General features: G+C 42.0%; 1 long non-coding RNA gene across 1 annotated transcript; it reads right to left on the reverse strand.

The window, feature by feature from the left end:
* Positions 1-1,449: 1,449 nt before the first annotated feature.
* Positions 1,450-20,091, reverse strand: LOC139828489 (uncharacterized). Its single transcript, XR_011740165.1, has 6 exons — positions 19,698-20,091; positions 18,263-18,359; positions 15,638-15,767; positions 15,277-15,422; positions 13,252-13,376; positions 1,450-3,569 (listed from the first exon to the last, which is right to left on the reverse strand). It is a non-coding gene; the product is annotated as an uncharacterized lncRNA (long non-coding RNA).
* Between the last annotated feature and the right edge of the window lie 1,898 nt (positions 20,092-21,989).

The following is a 21,989-nucleotide window of genomic DNA, read 5'->3' on the forward strand; positions in this document are numbered from 1 at the left end:
GCTCTGTCAGCTGAGCGGTTTGTGGTGCCCTGAACCCATCGTGACCCCCCCGCGATGTGCAGCTCCTCTCAGGTCTTTTGGGCAAAGAAACTTCTCATACACACATTTGGGTTGGGTTTTGTCATTCGATGTCAATGGCAGGCTGTGACATTCCTCTATGTTATTTCCCCCTCACTCCCTGCTATTTGAAGAACAAGATTTTATCTTCCCTTCCCACCCCCCTCCCTGTTTCACTTAAACCTGCCTTTCAGGTCAGCGCGCTGGTAAGAGATTAATTTTACACTGCAAGAAACACCGAGCAGAGTATTTCAGCTTTGACGTATGAGACGTCTGTTACAATATTGCAGTTTTTCTAAATGAAATATTAGGAAAAATTAAACCCAATTGTGGTTCGGATTCCTATGGAAAATATTTCTGTTCAAAACAGTCCCTCCATGCTAAATGACTTAAGTAACTGAAAACACAATAAATATGCAGCAAGTTAAAAACCCAGATTATTCAGGTTTTAAGGCTTATAACTAAAAGTGGTTTAATGTTTCATGCCTAATAATAGATTGCTCCTATCACATTTCTAACCTTTATTTCTTCCAGCTTTGAAGTCCAGCCATATAAAGACTGTTTGTAGAACCACACGAAAGTTAAAGCAAATATTACTCAGAGTGATTCATATGAACAAGAATTTGCAATGAAGGCAGAGGGTTTTTTTGTGTCTGTATCAAAGGAAATGAAATGTTTGCAATATTTTCCAGTTGATAAATGCATTAAAACATTTTAGTTGTGTAGTATGAACATTGCTGACATAAACAGACTTTGACCTAAAACAGATTGTATTAAGCTCTGTGGGGGAGGCAGCATTAAAAGAAATAAAATAAAAATTAGAAATTCCTGGATTTCAAAATCTGCCACAAGGTCACTGCAGTCCTTAATTAGCTGAATACATTAAGGGAAGGCTAGAACACAGATTCTGTAAAGAGAGCAAATGTATGTTTAATCCTCTGTTCTTTGCTTACAGATTTCCCCTTTCAGAACAAGTAACCGTATTTTCTTTTAAAATATCTATTACCTTTTTGAGCTTTGCATAGCAAAGCAGGGTTTTCTTTTTTTTCTTCCCCCCCACTCACTGTTGCAAAAGAAATTAATTTGTTGCTAGTTGCTATGCATTGGCAGGATTTCTGCATAAAGAATGTAAGCCATCTATCTTTGTATTCAAGATATAGTTAATCTGGCAGTTAAAATACTTTGGAAACATTTTGATGACTTATCTGGAAAAGTAGCTTTGCATTTTCAAAGAAAACTCAGAACTGTATTGCAAGGGGAAGATAAAAGATATATGAAGTGTTTGTTCCAAGCGATACTATTCATTTAAAGATCAGAATGTAACTCCACCCAAGCAATTATTGTGGAAAAACAAGGCAAAAATCCTTATACAGCTTTCTGACATGGTCTTTATTTGGGAAACAAAATAACTATATTACAGTTATAGCCTAATGGATTGCAAGCTGTTTTATTAGAGTCAGCTGAATCCTGTTTAGCATAAAAAAGAACTCTGTTTGCTATCAAGAACACATTTACATTAATATGACTTTGACAAAGTAAAATAAAATCACATTAAGATGATGTAAGTAGATAAGACAATGAAATCTCTGTGAGATAGTTTTGGCACACCAATTAGAGTCGAGTCCCTACAGGAAAGAAACATATTTTTACACCAAGTATCCATGTGCTTTTAAGTCACAGAGTGGCCAAAATTAATTCCATGCTTAAAATATTTCCAGCAAGGGAAAAGAGAAAGTTTATTATTATTTTTATTTTTCCCTTGAAAGGTGAAATTTCTGATAAACTACATTTTTATTTGCAATAATACAAACAAGTTTTGTTCTCTGCACTAGCCTGTAATCATCTTGATTATTGCAAGGGACTTTCCAATATAGAGCAGCTGAAAACAAGGGTTTAGATTACATGGTAATTTAGGAATGCATGAAAAGCCAAGCAGTCACCATAATAGAGCACTGCATAAACTTCATGGCTTTTACAGCAAAACATAACATATGTTTTGTGATTCATTCAAATGATTTTCAATTTTTTTGGTCAAAAAATATGTCAGGCTCTAGTATTTATCCTATATTTAGGCAACCTTGCTCTCGAAAAACGACGACGACACCACCGCCCCAACTTTGATGTCTCTCTTTTTAGTTTGGTCATTAAAAGCACGGCAGTGATGGATGGTGATAATGCTGCGGATTTTATGAGTAATCAGGCCTTGGCAGCCACAATATTTCTTGTGTAGTGAAACTTCAATATTCCTTTGGCCGTGCTCAAACTTTTTCTGCTTTTGGAACAACGTTACACAAGCTACTCACTCAGCATTACAAAATGGTTATTACCCAAACGTTAGTGCTTTAATTTAACACCTGACGGGCGCCCCTGCTCTCCTCTCACCCTTTTAACGTATTTTTTAGTGAATTTGCTGCAACAAACACCAGGTGTCTCCACTTAGCTGGGCTACAGCTTAAAAAAAGGGGCCTGCTACTAAAAAAAGGAAAAAATAAATAAGGTGGTTCTTTCCACCATTGCTTCTAATCTGCCTGTTGCAAGGCTGTGTGCACAAGGAAGAGAATGTATGTCCGCACAGATATTCTTGTAGCTGGGTCGTATTTTATTTTGTCACTTGATATGCCTCTGTCAGGCAAGGCAGGACTTTCCAGAGTTTGAAATAATCCAAATTCAATCACTTTAAAGCTGCTACAATATGCAAGTCCTGGCAGCCGTTTTAAATTAATGGAACATCAGATGTGCTCTGATCCTCTCAATTTCCTTGGGCAAGGGAAATTCTGCTGCCGTGGTAGTGGGAGGGGAAATACAGGGCTATCAGTAAAATAAATGTCAGCTTTTGTCTGCTGATAAAAAAGTGCATACAGCAAAAAAGCCACAATATTTATTGCTCCATAATTAAAATGTATTTCTATATGCAGTAAGGATTATCTTAGTGGTCTGGACAAGCGAACGCTGTGCAGTCTGATCCACATGAACGGATATTACATTAAACCAAAATACAAAATTGCTTTTCATTTGGGGTTTTACAAATATAGCTAAATATTTTGTTTAGGTGTAGATATTTGGTTTTGTGTCTGCTGGTGTGTTTACCGATAAAAATATTAGAATGCCAGCCTTGAAAGCCCAGTTCCAGGGCATGGATGGGATTTTGGCAAGAACTAGGGGGCGGAGGGGGAAAGAATCCCTCCATAGCAAGATGCCAGCCCATGCAAATGCGCTTGGTCTGAGATTTACTTAGAAAGTGTAAACATTCATCAGGTTTGTCAAAAGGTTTGCAGACTCGAGAACCTTTTGATCAGACCTGGGCTGTGTTTTGAGGAAACTTGCACTGGAATAAGGTTTTCAAGAGGCAGTTCAGTAGCTTTGCTTATGAAATACGAACAAGCCAAATAATTCAAATCAAGGCTCTGAACCTTTGCACAAGCTTTAATGGTGCACAGTTTTTGCTGATCTGTAGGTCTTACCACCCAGGGCTATGTCCTAGCTACAAGGGCCCATGTTTCACAGTCTTCTTCCTGAAAGAAAAATACAATGCAAGCTGTCAGAGTTAAATTGAGGACAATGTATTTCTTTAATTCTGGTTTTTCAGTTATTTGCTTTATATGAGGAGAGCCTGGCTTCTTCTGCACTAACTGGGACTCGCATTGCCAGACAGTATGTTTTAAGTTATTTTTAAAAGTGCTGGGTTTTGAAGGCTCTTAAATCCTTTGATGTAAATGAAAATAAATTCATAGTCTGGAACCTAACAGAGACTTTTAATCTTGATCTTAAAAGCATGAATCATACTACAGCATAGAGTAAAACTATTTTCTGTCCTCTGCACTCACCTTCTCTACACATACTGATATTCGATATTTATGGGTGGCAATTAGAGATCTCAGGTAGTTCCAGTGCCTCATGCCAAGCTCTGTACACAGTTACTGCCTTAACAGTCTGTGGCTGAGATTTCTACAGCCTTGCTGTTTTTCTCATTTAAATATGACATTTCAAGGAAGTCTGATTAAAACAAAGTAAAGCAGAAGCAAAATGTCTCACATTCCACATGTGTAACATTACAGCAACAAAACTTAGACCAATGACTGTCTCAGAGTTGGAAAACTAGTGGCAAAGTAGTGGCATTGCAATAAAATTATAGAAGAAACTTCTCCCATAGCCACCCTAGAGAACCCAGCCATCATTTTGTGCCAGAGCCAGGGCAGAGCCCAAGCCTGGAGAGAAATCTCAGGGGAGCAGCTGCGCCCCGAGTCTCTGTGCACAGCTGGTGCTCTCGTGCCAGGTTTCAAATACTGGATGAAGAATGAGCACCTGAAATACATTTTTTTAATCAGATTTTCATACTGTAAAATTCAGACTTAATGCTAAAAGGAGAACATCCCCTCCAAAATCTGCCAGCAGAGGTGTCCCTTCCCTTTGCCTGTTTGGAGCAGGGCCAGTGGGAGCTGGGATGCGCCTCGGGATGGGCACCGGGCAGGGGAGCAGGTACCAACACCCATTGCCTTCTCCAGTGCTCCCCGAACACAGGTGGTCATGAGCTCAACAGAGGATGCTCTCCTCAGCCCAAAGTTCTCCACTGTGGTCCTCTGCCAAGTCAACTGCCTGGCAGCTGCCAGGGTGCAGCGTGGCTGATGGCAGCCAGATGTGTTGGGTCCTTCATCCCAGTATCCATCCCGAGAGCAGCTGGGAAGCTGTATGCAGCCTGTGAACAGACACATGCTGCGGTGGGAAGGGCTACCAGGCCCTTGAGGTGTGCCATGGCTGTTGTCAGATGGCTTTGTCCCAGAAGAAAAGGTTGTGATCAGCAAGAAATGAATTCCAGTATTTGTTTACAAGTCACACAGTCTCCTCCCAGCAAGCCTGAAGATGACTCAGGATGCTTTCCACAGTTACACCCACCACCAAGCCATGACAGAAGAAACTATCAAGGTGGATGTCCTGTACAACTGAATCCCCATGTCTGAATCCTTCTTAATTTAAAACTCTCCATTACCTCCAATGGAGTTTTAAGGCAAAGAATTTCAAGATTTGTCCCTAAATAAAAAGTATCAAATTAATATAACAGCATGGTGCAGTTTCCATTTACTGCACACAACAGTCAAGATATTCAGACTTATGGCTCCACTGCAATTGTAATTCACTTTCCTTGCTCATACATAATGTTTTTATCTACTCTGAATGGGGTTATCTTTAGCTCCTTAACAAGCCCATATAATTCAGCTGTCACAGTTTCCATAAGAACAATACCTTGGAATTTCCTGCCTTTAATTTACACTAACTCCTGTCTATATCATCACATTAACGATGTTTCCAACGTGTGTGGTGACTATGAAATCGATCATTACATATACGTTACACATATATTTATAACGTTCAAGTACCATTTGTAGAGGTAATGTCTCAAAGTAATGTAAGGATCTCATATTGATAAACCTAACAGCCCCAGCTGTTTCAGGCTTTGCAGCTGGGCTGTTCACTGTGAAGGCAATTCTCCTGCCCAAGCAGGTGGAGATGACGGATACGAACCTGCCTTGAGTCCTTTCCCTACCTCTTTATGCCATGAGGACTTTCCTGTTGCCTGGCCACAGACGGGTGATAGTCCCTCAGGACAGACGTGCCTCCTGGCAGATGCAGCAGCCTCCTGTCTCCTGCAGGAGCGCATTGGGGAGCTCACCCACGCACCTTGTTGCCCTGAGCTGTGCCTGGTCCCGGAGGAGAGGTCTCTATTGCCATCTCTATTTTGTCAGGAAATGAGGCAGGACATTTAGCAGTTGAGACCTGAGGCTTCCCAATTAGCCATCCAGTAGTGTATTGACAGATGGCTGTTCCTATTTTCCTTATTCCAGGCCCATTCATTCAGTGCGCTCCTTTTAATTACACATGCCCAAAACCTTGTCCATTTTTCCCGAGTGTATCAGTTGGTCTAAAAGGTTATGTTACTTTTCCCTGGAACATCACTTTAGAGTTTCACCATTCATTTTGCAGCATTGAAGACCTCCAGTTTGACTATGCTCATACTGGGCAGCTCCCCTCAGCTGCAGGAGACCAACAGCTCATAATAGAAGAGCAAATATTGTCTTTCTCCCTTGCCCCAGAGTCCCACTCTACATACCTGCAAGCCAAGCTGACAAGGAGGGACATCAGGACACAGCAAAAGGCAAGAAAGATTCATCAGAAAGCAATCTGTAGCAGCATAAATCCAAGCAAGGCAGCATCACATAAAGACCTGATAAACCTTCCTAAGTTTCCTCCCTCAAAAGCACAGGTCCTCACTTCAACATACAGTAGGGCCAAAATATATGCATAGGCTGAGCAGTCCAAGACATGCTGTTTCATCCCTTTTCCCAACTCCATATCCTCTTCTCATTCCAAGAGTTTTCTAAAACCATGACTGTATTTTCAAACTAAGAACATCCTAATCTGCAGAATAAAGAGAACTGATGATGAAAAATGAGACGGATGAAAGGCTGGGGGGTGGGTGACAGGCAGCATCACTCTAGGGGAACCAAAGAGCAAGCTGCCCTCCATGGAAAAGCAAAAAATGGCAGGAGCCCAGCCAAGGGGCTCAGGGCTACCTGAGCAGAGCCAGCACCACACACATGGTTTTAAAACCACTTGCCATTTCTGGAAGAATCTCAGTCCGGAACCCACTGTTATTATGCTGCTTACAGGGAATGGTTCTCACCCATTTATCTCCCGTTCACTTGTGATCAATGACCCTATGGAAAAACGACATCAATAATGAATAAGTAGCAAATGATGTGCTCTATCTTTCCAGCCCTGGCTATAACAAAGACCATCAGGTGGTACAAATTGCTCCACCTTAGTCATGTTGATTTTTACCAGCTGGGAATCTGGCCCAGGTTTCATGTAGTTCATGAGGGAAAGAAAACATATAGTATCATGACCAAGTTGACAACACAGGTAGGCCACAACTTCCACAAAGTCTGGCTGGAGGAAGGGTAAGGCCATTTGCATTGAGCAGATGGCACAAGCACAGTTTACCAGGCGTGAAAACAACATCCAGCCCCAGAGAGGCTGCTGCGGGCTCAGCTGGGGTGCTGGCACCAAAGCTCTGCAGGAACCCCAGCTTTCTAAACAGTCTGCGAGGAGATGCGAGAGCCCATCCAAGGCTGAGCAGGCGGTGGCAGTGACACAGCACACACAGATGTTTCTAAGAACACCGAGGGGTGGTTTGGCACTCTGGCGGGTGCTGGAAGCTGCACCGCACACTCAGCCACAGCTATCATTAGGGTTTTGCTGCTTTGGCACCTCTTCCTGATTTCCTTAATTTCTATTTATACTGCTCTTTTTCTGTCTCGAGCCTTTATCAGATGCTGACATGTTCTGTGCAGCCTTGGAAGGAGGCTTTGGAAAGAAGTTATTTCAGGGGAGCTTGAAAATTTCAGAGCACTGGGAAGGGCCATTCCCAAGTGAGGGGTGGCCACTGCAATTGCGAAAAAGCAATTGCCCGGTTTTCCCCAGGGCTAGGCCAGTGGTCTCCTGCTCAGCTCTCTGAGGGTCTGTAGGACACACTGGAGAGTCTGTGAAGGCTAGTGGGGAAAAAAGCTCACCACGTTGACAGCAGCTTTCCACACCTGGGGCTGAACCTCTACTGGAAAATGGAAGTAGAGGTCTGCAAATCAAGAGAGGTTGAAAACCACAACATAAACCTGTCCCAGCTCTGTCTCTGAGGTAGCTAGAATTGTGTCCAGCCAATGAGTACTCCTGAAATAAATTGCTCAGTTATTGTGATCATACTGCAAAGAACGAGCAGAGGGTGGGGGCGTAACACTTTCTTTCCTTTGCATCCCTCCGTGACCCGGTGACATGCTTGTCATGGAGCTCCTGAGAAACAGCTTCTAGGGAAAAGCTCCACACGCTGTGTCTGTACAGCATTAATTGGCAGTTTTGGTGGTTACAGCTCCAAGAGCTCAAATACAAGTAGCAGAGGAGAAGAACACAGCTGTTGATGGTGACCTGTTGCTGGAATGATGATAAACAGCTGGAAATGCACATGATGCTCTGGGAAATAGGGATGGAGTGAAGAATTTCAGGCTCAATGGAACATCACAAATGAAAAGGCGATCAACGGAGGATGCCTAATTCTTCCTTTGCAAATCACTTGTGGATCTTTCACTGCTTCATACTACACAGGAATTCAGTCCCCTGGCTTTGGGAAGATGCACATGACATGGCTTCAGGTTTCCAGGCTGGTCGGGCCTGCACAAGGCATCCCCAAAACCTCCCAGTACAGCAAAAAAATGTAAGGTGGATGAATATCTTCAGGCAGAAGAAGAGAAAAGAGAAAGCCTGTTTCTTTGTTTGTGGATGACTGAGAAGATATAGAAAGGGTTCAGCAGAAAATCTCATTCTTGAATGAGATTTTTTTCCTTTTTATTTCTTCCCTCTCTCTTTTTTTTTTTTTTCCCTCTCTCCTTCTAGGTAATTACACCATTAGCAAGTCCCCCGTGTAGAGCAGCCCCAGACTTGAGAGCACACTGCTCCCTACACCTCTGTCACCAAGGCCAGGTGTGGCACTAAAGCTGGAGGACTTTTCTTTGAGCCTTTCCCAGAGGGAGGACCAGCTACTGAAGCACAGAAAGCCCTGTCTAGAGCTACCTTAAAACTCTGTATTTCGATGGCGTCTGCTGTCGTACTCTGCCATAGGCTTTAATCGTTGCGGTTCTGAAGAAAGCCTTTGTTCGCTGTAACTGCCTACTTCACCATGACATCACCCAAGACTGTGGAAAAAAAGCACAGCCCAGAGTAGTCAGGCATGTGATGATGTATAAATAGCACTGACAAAACAATATTATAAACTCTATTGGTACAGCTGAGATAAAAATAGGAAGTTGCTGATTCATCTAAGATATCGGCTGGAGGGATGGCGTGAAGTTCAGATACAATAAACCTCCTGAGCTAAAAGCATGTTACTTCATCATGAATCAGCTGCTCAGGTCTTTTATTCTTTTTCAGAAAAGCACCTGTCTCTTTCTGCTCCACCCTCCATTACTGAACACTTGAAATATAGGGCCTGATTTTATTTCTGCTTTCCCCTTAAACTGAAATATGTTGCAGTCAGAGAGTTCTCTCAGGCTTTATATACATGTAGGAAAAGCAGAAGCATTCCTAAAACGGCTTGCCAAGTGCTTGGTAACAGCAAGGTTTGTGTTACTGTTCACAGCTATGTTTCTACTTTGCCTGCCTCTAGAAAAACAAACAAGGGACCGTTACTTCAGGAAGCCAGGAAATGCTGAACCATACTGGCAACACCTCTGCGTCGGTTGTGACGCGGTCATTTTATGGCTTTCAAAAAGATACATGCACAGTCAAGTACGCATCCACATACAGTTTGCTTTCCAAACCTTTCAGACAAACAAAACGAAGCCTCTCACACCAAGCCTAGAAATGCAGGAATTAAAGGGAAAAAGGAAGCCAAGAGATGGAGGACTTGCTCCTTGGAACACATCAGCAGCAATTACTTGTGCTATGCCTCACATGGCCCACAATTTATGCTCTTGTGTGATTTAACCTTTTAAGTATCTGCCACATGGATGCTATGTCCCCTCTTCACAGGAAAACCCTGGAGGAAATTACAGGGACCACAGTATCAAAAACTAGTGCTAGAGCTGCAAACTGTGGGGCAGCTGCTCTTGGGAAAGAGTCTCACAGAGCAGCCTCTCTGCTTCCAGAGCAGCCTCTCTGCTTCCAGAGCACGTGTCACAGCGACGACACGCTGCCCGGTGATGGATGCTGCCTGGCCATGGCCACAGAGAAACAGGCAGCACCAGGAAACCCTCTCTTGTGGCAAATTCTCACCCACAACGTGACCACCATGTTTTTAGACACAATTAAAAGAGATCTGAAATGTTTTAACTTTCTGTTTTCAACACTACAGCCATGTGGCAAAAAGAAGCACACATAATAAATGGTAACTTGTCAATATTGGGCAGGCTTCTCTGTGATCAGTATATCACTACTCAGTTCATTGACTTGGGCTAATGAATAGAACCATGACACTCAGAGCATGCAATTTCACCTCCTGCATGACTGTATCTCCCCCACAAAGCTGCTGCCTCACCTTGGGATCATAATGATGCCAAAATCTCTAGCAGCGCAGAAGAAAAGTTGCACTCTACTTGTAAACACCTCCTTGCTGGATCTCCATGGACAGTGGGTGACAGAAATAAGCTTTCCTCAAATCAGTGCAATTACATTGCAATTTATCATCCATGATTCCACTTTTTAGTAACCTCTTATGTTTCTGTGTGCCAGAAACTTAAGTCCACATTCTGTTCCTCAACAGTGTGAGTATCAACTACATGGACATGAACATACCAGCCCCATTAGAACAGCTTGCTTGCTGTAAGTAGAGCGCTTTATCTACTGACTGCATCTTGCTTTGCATCAAAGCTAAGTTGCTTGTTTAGGACCATTAAAATGAGCAAGGCTGATACAATTACAGAACTTTATATTAATTTTTAAAACTTGCAGATGCTGCAATCTGTACATATGGGAATAGTGCCAAATGTTACAATGACAGAAAAAAAAAAAAAAGTTATATTGGCTGGGTTTTAAAAGCAAGGAATCAGGAAAAAAGAAAAATCTCACCCTACCACTATCGAGGCATTACACATATCTGCTTTTGCACACAACTTTTAGTTAGCAGCTTTGCATTTCTGATAGTGAGCTAATCAGCTAATATTTTTATGAGCACAAAACCAATAAAATAGTGTGGGGAGGGAATGACAACAAAAAGCCCTTATTTTCTTTTGAGGTATTGTTATATTCACTAGATCCTGTGCTGCACATGAGTTTCAGGGAGCAATACCAGCAGTGACCCGCACATCTGCCACTTGTGTCAGCACCCTCTTGCGGGGTGAGCAGCGCAGGGAAGAGCATCCTTCGGGACAGCCCTGCACTGCTGTGCAGCATCTCCAAGCATTTGCAGCTCCAGCATTATTTTGGCTGAGGTTGCTGGTTGATCAACATACTGAGGTGCTTTGCAGAGAGCATTTAAGTGATGCTCAGTGATCTACATAAGCAACATATGTTTTATATTATCAACATCTCCTTTGTATTCCAGTTGCATGTCAGTACTGGTAGAATCTATGGATGCTAAGACCAGCTTCAGCATTGAAGCTTGGGACAATAACAAAATAACATGCTATTTGTTTATGTTAGTAATAAAATCTACCAGCAACTATGATTTGATTGTGGCCTTAACATGAAGGCTAGCCAAAGGAAACCTCAATAAATAGATGAAGGAAGTGGATGGGCTATCTGTGGATTTTCCAAGAAGCTGATGGTTATGCTTAAAGTCTTACATTATTTTGGACCCCAGCTTTCCAAAAAATTGCCTGGAGAACAAAGGGAGATTGTAGTGTTTGCCTCTTCCTAGGATAAGGTTTTGAGAGATGGAGCAGAGCCAAACTGTACAATTGTTGTTTTCCTGAGTCCATCAGGAGCACCAAGGAGCCAGTGTAGACTTGCTGCCCTGGCACGGCAGCGTCTCCTGGTCACTGCCTTGCCTGGGCATCCCCTCCTGCCCAGCCTCTATTCCTCTGCCATGTGCTCAGCCGCACGGATTATCCTGTGCCTGGGGGCTGGGAGAACGGATGCCTTGTTTTGCACTATGAAGCCATCTGGAGAACTGCAGCTGCATGTGCAGGATCACCATATAGTTTATTGAATTGAGAGATACATATATATATATATTATATATATGTATGTATATAAATAACATAGCGATGATGCCACTGCAACCAGACACACGCTATATGGGAATGGATCAGTTGTGCCTTTTGTGTGTATTCAGTCCTCACGCATTAGTCTTGGATTTCTGAGGCAGAAAACAGCTGGTTTATTGAGCACACCTAAGCAGGCAATTTACATTTTTGGCATCTCTTCCCCAATATCTCTACCACTGGTGAACGTGTGAATGTAATGTGGGCTCGCCACAGCCTGGCTCAGTGGATTTTTACAACAGAGCATTTTGATAACACTGTAGACTTAGATGTGAGTAAGACTTCTAATATAGCGGCACAATTTATTCCCATTTCCAGTTTAATGGAGCTTTTCTGATTATTTTCACAGCATTGTGTAAGGGTATTTTTTTTCCCTGCTGCACAACAGGGAAAATCTCCTGAAGTGTTCCTGAAATGCCTTATGGAGTTAATGTGACTTATTCTCTGTCATCAAGAGAATGATACTGGAATGAAAGAAAGTCAGTATTTTTTCCCAAAGTGTCTTAATATTCAGTTCTCATACAGCACAAGGGAGTAAACTCTCAATTACACAAAAGCAAATACAGAGAAATCTGTCAAAGTCAATAGAGTTATTCTGGACACCTGAGTAATTTGTCCCTTGGTATGATTCAGTCTCCAAAATCCACTCTGAATGTCCATAACGACTGTTTGCTATTCACTTACATTTTTAGCTCTCTTATAATTCTAATTTTTTCCATGTTTCGCAAATAGCTGGAGTCAGTTTCTTTCAGATGATGCTGTTTCCCCAACTTGGCTTCCCTATGAATAACCTCCATCATCACTGTGCTACTTTTGCTCGAATGTTTCATTTTCAACAATAAACATCTATCCCAGATGCCTTATTTTCAGCTTCATTAAATGTTTTACTAGTTCATCTTGAGTCACGTCAATATTTACCTTGGACAGGGTTCCACATCCCTTAGTTTCTAGTACCAGAATTCTCCAGACAAGCTTATTGTTCCTGGCTGGACTTCTCCAAGTCACAGCTTAAAACTTTTTTTGACATACTAAATAAGATGCAAATTCACCCAACTATTTGCTTCACTGTGCGCTGCCAGCTATGCCTATTCCAGACATCTACAAACTGATTAACTTCAATTTCTGTGTATACATGGGCCCCAAACCTGCACTCAGTTACTGTCAGGTAACTTCAAAGCCAGTTAATCACAGCAATTAGCAGAAAAGGAAGGAGAAATTAGATGTACCACAACAGACCCTTTCTCCTGACCGTTTGCATCCCGGGTAAAAGGGTGATGGGGGACCAGGAGGGGTTACCAGTTCCTGCACCTTTGTGTTGGTCCTCGCTACACAAACTGAGACCCTTCTCTGACAGATGGGACTGGGTTTCCTCATCTCAGCTCCTGACCAGCAGGACCAACATGTGCTGAGCCGTGGGCAGCACTAAGGGCATCGTGCTGCTCCTTGTACTCACCTGTGTGCTGGAAACCTTGTAAAACAGCAAGCAGCAGCGGGATGGCACATTCAGCGGACAGGAGGGCAACAGCAGCGTGGAAGTAGGTTCTCCAGAAGCGTCAACAACACAGGTAATGGCAGCAACTAGGAGAGAGGAGAGGTGGTGTTGAGGGTCATGTTGGAGCAACAGGAGGATGAAAAGGTGAATGCAACTGGTTCTGCCACTTCTGCAGCTACGTAAGAGCAATCTCTGGTTTTGGCAAGAGGTTTGCAACATCTGGGCTACAGCAACGAGAAGACGTGTAAAGGAAAGCGGCCATGGGCACAGGGAGGAGCAGGGCAGGTGCGTTGGCGGGGTAATGGACAGCCTGTCTATGTGGGACCCCAGCACAAGGAACACCCGAAGAAGCTCCATGTGCTTGTTCCCCAGCAGCTGCCACCCACAGCCGGGCTGCTGCTCACTGCTGTACTCGTGCTGGCTGGAGGAAAGCTGCTCTAAATGCCTACAGGACAACAGGGAACAAAAGTTTCAGAAGTGGAATTTTCTCTATATTCTTCTCTATCTTTACACTGAGTTTACTCCAGGTCCTTTTTCAAAGCAGTGGCACAAAAAAGGTAGTGTGAGGTTTGATATATTTATATTCATATACTGCACTGGAATAAAACATTCTGAATTTAATATTGGATATAAAGAAGCAAAGGTGTCAAGCTGGGAAAGTGCTTTGAAAATAACAAAGGACTTCATGTGGGATTGTTTGAGGTCATTTTATCTGTTGCTCCTGACAGTATTTAAATACTTTCTTCCAGTTTCAAATTCCTTCAGTTGTCAGTTGCTGAAATCAGTGGTAGAGACCTGCAGGGCAGCTGGGCACACACCACAGGAGGATACATCAGGAAAGAAGCACTCTGGTTTTCGGAGGTCTCCAAGGTGAATATTACACCTGTCCCATCAACCCACCTTTGCCAAGAGGTGTCAACGTGGCCTGGAGAAGCCACGAGCCACGTTCTTGTGAGATGGGAGACAATTTCACATCATGGTGACATCCCTGAGCAAGATCCTCTTAGGAGCAGCTCAAGGCGATTGCTTTAGATCTCAACCCAGGTGTGCAACCATTTTTAGCAGAAATTCAGGGTTTAAGCTGAGTTCACAGTGCCACGATTTCAGCGACTGCCACGCATGCAGATACACAGGTCTGTTTCTGAAATACCTTGCTTGGGTGCTTTGGCAGTAGCAGCACATGTAAATGATGTCTGTAGTTAGCACACGTGCCACTGCTGACATCCCAGAAAGAGTACATCTGCACAGTGTAATGAGGAGAGTATTTCTGTGCGCCCCACTCCACATTGTAGCTTACAGTTTCCCTTGCTTTAACCCAAAAGGGCTGTACTGCTAAGTGGCCAACTGAGGTTTTATTTGTTTTTGAAAGAACTTGCTCATCTTTAAAGAGAAGTGGATATTTTCCTCTTTTGGTGTAAACCAGAATTGGAGAGAGAGATGAGTTTGAAACTAGGATGTTCAAATGCCCTTCTCTGCTCCATGTTCCCACGCACATATACTCCAGAAAATAAAAAGCAGCTTGGTACGGGAAGGGAGACACGACAGGAGGAGGGACCACTGTCTCCCACACACACATGGAGCCAGAAGATAAATACTAGATTAAATGCAAGTTTCATGTAAATGATCACTTACAGAGACCTAATAAATGATTCTGTACAATACATTGTCAGAGATTTCTCTCTGCCATTTTTGTTTTGCATGTGTATTTAGGAGCTTTTTGCCCTTGGAGGATAACATTCAGGTTTTAAAATTTATATTAATCTGTCACTACATTCATCTGTCACTCTGTGAAAGAGCTTCTTTTTTTAATAAAGTGTCTTTTTTTCTTTTTTAATGTGTTGCCTTATCAGATGGAATATTTAGGACAAGCCCTTTCAACAGCAGTATTGCACAGGGTGGGATGACATGTAGGAAGGCTGCTTTTTATACAGTTCAGTCTCTTCTGACCCGAACAACTAATCAGAGGTTTAGAGAGTTTATATTTACCTTGGCTGGGGACCGGCAAGGGTCTTCACTGCAAAGCTCTCTGATCCCAAGGACAGTCTTCATTTCCAGAGACAGAGGCTTTACTGACAGGTCTCCAACACTTCTTTCAGGCAAGAGTGCTGGTCCAAAAGCTCTCAGGGTGGGGTCTTTAAAAAACAAACAAACAAACAAAACTTTAAGGTTTTTTTCACCATTGGGTCAGGAGTGCTACTCGAAATAAATGACATATTGCTCCATTCAGAGCAAAGGTCTTGGACAGCCTCTGCTGGGTACCCTCAGATGTCCTCCTCCCCCCTGCTTCCCATCCCACCTTCCAGCTGGAGGTGACCCCAGACCTGAGCTGCACCTCACCCATCCTCACCTCCTCGTCTGCTGCAGTGAAAATCCCCCTGGGAGATTCAGCCCTATGTGTTGACTGAGGCACAGCCATCAGCTCTGTCCTTCCAGCTCTGCTTGGAACATGGTCAGAGAGAGGACAATACAGAAAACCACTGTGGAAAAAAAATATTGCAGAGAACGTCCATATCAAAACCTCACATTTCTTGTTGTTGCTGTCCTAGATAGCCACGTGGGCTGAGTGCTTGCCCAGGATCTCACTCAGGTCTGTATAGCTGAGGCCCTGTGGCCACCGAGGACAGCTTTCACTCTGTGCTGTCTTGGTGCTTCTTTTTCCAAACTTGCTCTGCCTCGTGTCCTAACTAAAAATGGCATCAGACTACCGTGCTGTGAACCATCAGTGTGTTCACTTCCCATCACTCTGTGCCTGTATACCTTCAATTATTCTTTCCCTCAACTGTTTTTTTCTTTCCCATCAAAATACTTGTAAGCATTCCAACAACTTTCTCCTGCTGCTAAATATGAGCATTTTATTTGCTAACATCCACTTGAATTTGATCTTGAGCAGCACGATGCCTTTGCACATAATATGTCACATAGGGGCCATGATTTCAGTGCCGATTGCAAGAGAGAGACATGCTAGTCCCACTTGTCTGAGTTGTGTTTTCTCCTTGGCTCTGGGAATTTCCATTTCACTTCTCTCCATTCCCACCAACCCTCCTGCATTTGGCCATATGATTGCTTTCCTCCTGGAACAGAGGGGACAGTCATTCAGCCTCCAGGTCACACCTCGATTATCCTTAGTCACTAGGCAGCTTCACCGATAGAAATCTCATCTCTTCTTTCAGAATAGGGGAAAAACCCTCCATGAAAAGACAGACAGTGCGAGGATGTTTCTGAATTAGTCACTGACAAAAGGCTCAAGGCTCTATTCTTATTATCAGTCTCTACGCTGAAAACACAGTGTGACTCTAGTAAAATCAGTGGAGCTGCAATGGTGTAGCTGAGATCCAGATCAAGATAGAGGTTTTGGAATATGATGCTCTGAGGTTGGGGTTCTGTTTATTTATTTATTTATTTATTTTTATTGAAGACATCTCATCTCCTGCTTTATGAGTTATTTTGAAGGTTTGCTGTATCCAAGAAAGTAGAGCAGGGTTCAGATTATGAACTTTGATTGCTCATGGTTTATTCAATATTTTTAATAAAGTTTGAAAAGGTTCCCTTCCATCAAAGAGTGTCCCCTTTGATTAATCAATTGAATTTGATATTTTCTCCTTGGAGAATACAAAGCAGTATATCTCTCGGCCAGCTGTTTGCAGGCAGCTTTGCAGCACACAATAGAACAATTATTTTCTAAGTAAAAGACCTGTGATCATAAATGTTAATAAACCACTTAATAGTGTAGCATCTTTTTCTTCCTTTATAAAACACACAATAAGGATGTATCAAGCCATTTTTAATATAATCTAAATACTTTCCAAAAAACATGTTCAGGGAAACAGAGTCATCTTAAATGGCCTTCTTCACATTTACATCTGTAACAGCTGCAGTAGCAGCTCTGTCAAGCTTGATTTTATTCAGTGTTGCAGGATCAACATAAAATCTAGGCTGAAGAGTAAAAGGAGTAAATGTCCCCCTGACAGTTAAGAAAATGGTTTTGGTCCAAGAGTATTTTTGGCCACAACTCTCTTTCAAAAGAAGCTTTGTCATTTGTGCCTGGCCGAGTCCCAATAAGTGCTATTATGATTTGTTACATTTTCTATAGAACCAGGAGGGCATTTATTAGTCCCATGGTATTGTATTGAGCTTCAATTATGTAATAGTTATTCTTCTGCTGAATATCCAAAGCTTTGTAAGAAAGTTTTAGTTCTGGAAAGAAATGTACAAGGTTCTCAAATGATTTCAGGGAAGATCAAACTACCCCTTTTCTACTAGTTGAAAGAGGAAAGGTCCCTTCTTGATATAAATCATGAATAATTTGAATAGACTTTTTTCTAAAGAAAAACTCCTTTTTCTTTGAAAGCCATTGATAGCTTGGGATTCAAGCAGAAAAGAATAAAAGAAGAAATAATAGTTCCTTCCTAAAAGAGGACGTGATAGGTATGCTTCCAAATTAGCAGGATTTTAACTTAATTATAACCAAGGAGTGTGCGTGCATGTGTGATTTGCTTGCTCAGAAGTGAGGAACAAGGGTCTCTCGGTAGGTCACATGGCAGAGGAAGGGACAGGTCCGCAGCTGCCGTACCCCTCGCCATATGCAGTTTTGACAGCTGACCTGGGTCAGGATGTGCCCCACTGTCCTGGTCACTTGTTTAGCTGAACAGCGGGGTTCGACAGCGCAAACTCTGGATACCTAATGAAACACCAATGGCCTTCCACTGCCAACTGCTCTGAGCCACCCGCACCTCCTAGACTCATTGACAAATTAACTACCATAAAATAACTAGTTAACTAGCTACCTGACAGCCAGTAACTTTTACCTATGTACCATAACTCATAACTAGTTACCTGACATCATTATCTTTCTATAATCCTTTAGTGTTTCTTCAAAAAAAAAACTAAATCAAAGGTTTTAGAAAGCACTGACATAAAAATAAAAATCGATCAGCTCCAAGCAATTCTGCCCTTTCCAAGCCATTTTACACACCAGAAGTCTTCAGCTTCCATTCCTCAGAGGCTTCCCCAGTTCTCAATTGTTTGTGAATTTTTCTCTGCTCTCTGCCCATAGCCAGAGACTTCAGTACCTGTAACCACCAGGTAAAAGTCAGTCCAGCTGTGGCCTCTGAGTTGTTTTTTTTCAAACTAATAACAAATACACCACACACACAATGCACATACAACATATACATGCAACAACTGCTCTGCCTGAGAGTAGCAAACCCAATTCCTCTGAGGTATTCTCAGGAAATGGAAAAGCAATATTCACAAGGCTGACAGATTTCTGAAATGATCTTTCTTTAATGTATGCTCAGTTCAACTGGTTTTGGTTTTTTTTGTTTGTTTGTTGTTTTTTTTTTTTTTTTAGTAAAATGACTCTAGCTTTATGCCAGTTATATAGTAAATCAACAAGCAATTTTTTTTTATAGATTTCAGTATCTCAAAATTCACAATCGATGGAAATTTGCTACCAGCATGGCACCTCTGTTACAGAAACAGCCAATTCAAACAGCACGGCTACAACTTGATGTATTAATTGTTATACTAACTACAGCTGCTGCATAACAAGCATATGTATGCTTGCATGTGTGTTTTGGCCTCAGTGGGGGCAAGCAAGAATAAAACAGGTGATAATATATTTTAACCATATCCATGCCATCCTCCCTGGTTATTTTTGCAGCATAAATGAGTTATATATGGACCACATGCATTTGCATTTCATTCACTAATTCCACTCAGAGCGTCATTTAAGTGTCTGTATTTTTAACAATAAGAGGAAAGAAGTTAGATACTCAGTTTATCTTAAAAAATTTGAATTGAAGTAAAATGCATTTTCAAGTTGCACATTTATTGGATCAAGTGAAATAAGGCATCAAGCCAGAATCTGATCTTGTTTGCCACTATGTAAACAATGAGTAAGTCTGTGAGGGTCACCAGAGCAGCAGTGGAGTCACATGAGTCACAGCACGCTGCTCTTTGGAAACATTTCTCCATGGCTAAATATACCATTACAGTTGCTTCAAGAAAAGCTCTGCGTCAAGTTCTAATAAATGCTGGCAGCAATGCTGAGCTCTAAGCAGTCATAAAGCCAAAAGGATGAACGAGAATTAACAAGTGGACTTAAAAACCTATCAAAGAGAATGGAAGTTTTGTCTGCACAAGAACTGAAGAACCAGAACTTTGGTAACGAAAATCATGACCTAATTTTTCTGCCACCCACATGAAGCCGCCTTTAAAAGGGACCAGGGGGAAAAAAAATTTCTTTGGAATCAAAGTGCAGAAAATATCACTAAACTCTATAGACTAAGTTTGTACAAGTTACCGCTCAACTATGTGAACACACCAAGTTTGTCTCACTACGGTTCTAACCAGGCTTGCCCCAATAAATGACACTTTCTCCTCCCATGGGAATGCATCAAACAAACCTGCAGGAACAGCCCCGCTGACAGGAGACGAACCAACACTCTGTCCCTGGGATCCAGCAAAACATAATTCCAATAAGTACCTTTTATATCTCCATCCGATACACCCAGTGCTGAATCTGGAAAAATGAGTGCTCAGTAAACCATAAAAACCCTTTGGTCTGGTCTTCTTTTCAGTGGGGCCATAGTTTAGTGCTATTACAACAATAGTTTTAGCTAACTAAAATTGCTTATCAAATGTAGGTTTGCATTCCCTATCGAAGTACTGAATTAGAAGAGATTTCATAATTCCTTCTGAATTTCTCTCCTACCTAGTCTTTCCACTGGAAGCCTGATTAAATGAGTATTATTTCTTCTTAAGTGGTTTTACAGGTCATTTATCTTAGATTTATGAGTATCAACCTACTTTAGAAGGTATTAGATAGCTTTAACGTTTGACACGTATTCTCTAAATCATTTACAGTGCTCTCCATTTGCACTAGACGATCAGTAATCTTCTCAATATCAGGTTTTATTGACAATGCACCATACAGAGTCCTTATTATATGGTAATGATTTAAGATAGGTGCAAGATTGGGAACTAATAAATCCAAAAGCTCATTTTTGATTGTTGACACAGAGACGAGGAATAATGCGCATCCTTCTAAATCACCGTTTCTCAATAATAGAACACATGTACATGTTTAACCTGTTCGGAGTGCAGAGATGTGCAAACAGATCCTCATCCTGGGTGCGGGTGATGATGTGGGGGTAACAGGGGCTCAGTCCATCGCAGGCAGCTGCTGCCGTCCCAGCCCCACAGCCGCAATCAGTCCCAGCACACCTCTCTTGTACTGGTTTATACTGGAGTCACGCCAAGGTAAATATGCCTATTGAGAGCAAGAAGCATTTTGCCTGAGTAGGGAGTCAGTAAGATTGTGATTAAAGACTTAAAAGTCAGCCCCATAATTTATATTTGGGAGGCAGTATCAAAAGCTGTCGTATATAACAAAGACACATCTTCATGTAGCCCTACACAATAATAATTTCACAGAAATACTGGCATTTATAGTAATTTAATTCAATTGAATAATTGATTCAACTGCTCCAGCCCCCGTATCTACATTACTCACAGACAAGTGGAGTGGAATTAGAAAAAAATACTAAAGCAGGAGCCTTTGGTAGCAAATGAACGTCTTTCCACTGAGTTCCACAGAATTAAAATCTCATCTGCAACCCTGTAATCCAAAGGTATGTCTTTGAAATGCAGGCAAGTGATCTATATCAGTCCTGCTTTTATAGTATGTCATTGGAAATGGTTTCTGGGGCATCGGAGCTGCATGAACTGGCAATTTGTTAAATTGAAATGTGACATTTCAAAAAAAGGCTTGAATGATCTCAGAGCAAAACCAACACAGAATCTGAATCCTGCTTTTATCCCAACAGCCACCTGGTAAGAAAACTCCAGTGAAAAATGGTGTTAGTGGCAAAATTGTCCTGTGACAATTACACAAGACTGTAATTGTGAATAGCAGAGAAGTACAGTAAAGATGTGGCTTCCTCTCACCTGGCTCATTCAGAAAACAAACAATCCAAAAACCCTTTCTCAGGCCAGAGGCTTGGCAGCTCACCCAGCTGTCTACAGATGATTTAGTAGCCGAGGAACTGGTGCCACTAAATGTTGAGAACTCAAATCAAAATAAAACACGTGGTTCGAAGCAACGCAGTAAGCATCACTGTTACCTTGTCTTAGTTCGGTAAAACCAGGCACAGATTTGGTGGGGGAAGAAAAGGGGGGAAAAAAAGTCTTCCCAAAATTAGCACTCCCCAGCACCGTATGCACAATTTTGGCCTTGACACGAGGAGCGCTTGCAGACCCCCAGCCTAATAAAATATTAGCAGACCATTTACTAAGGTACTATGAAACAGCAGAAATATCATAAGTTCCATTTTCCTTATTAATGGAGCTAACTGCATTCTGCAATGTGGTATCTACATTTTTGTAAGCTTGTTTCATTCACTCAGTTCCTAAATCAGCAAAATTTAGCAATCTTCTACATCTCTCAGTGATGAGTGAAATTTCTTTTACTACTATGAGGAAGGGAGGAGGTCAAGAAGGCTTGGGAAAATTTGTTAGTATGATCTGTAATATGAATTTGGCAGAAACGAAATTGAGAACATTTCTTTGGAAAACAATAAAAGGGCAAAGTTTTCCTCTTGGAGCTGCATAGTAATTCATGACTTATATGCTCCAAAGAAACTTGTTAGTGCGATGATTAGGATAGCAAAATATCCACTGTCTGCCTGACAGACCAA

This window comes from Patagioenas fasciata, chromosome 8, assembly GCF_037038585.1.
Source record: "Patagioenas fasciata isolate bPatFas1 chromosome 8, bPatFas1.hap1, whole genome shotgun sequence".
In the NCBI taxonomy this organism is placed as follows: Eukaryota; Metazoa; Chordata; class Aves; order Columbiformes; family Columbidae; genus Patagioenas; species Patagioenas fasciata.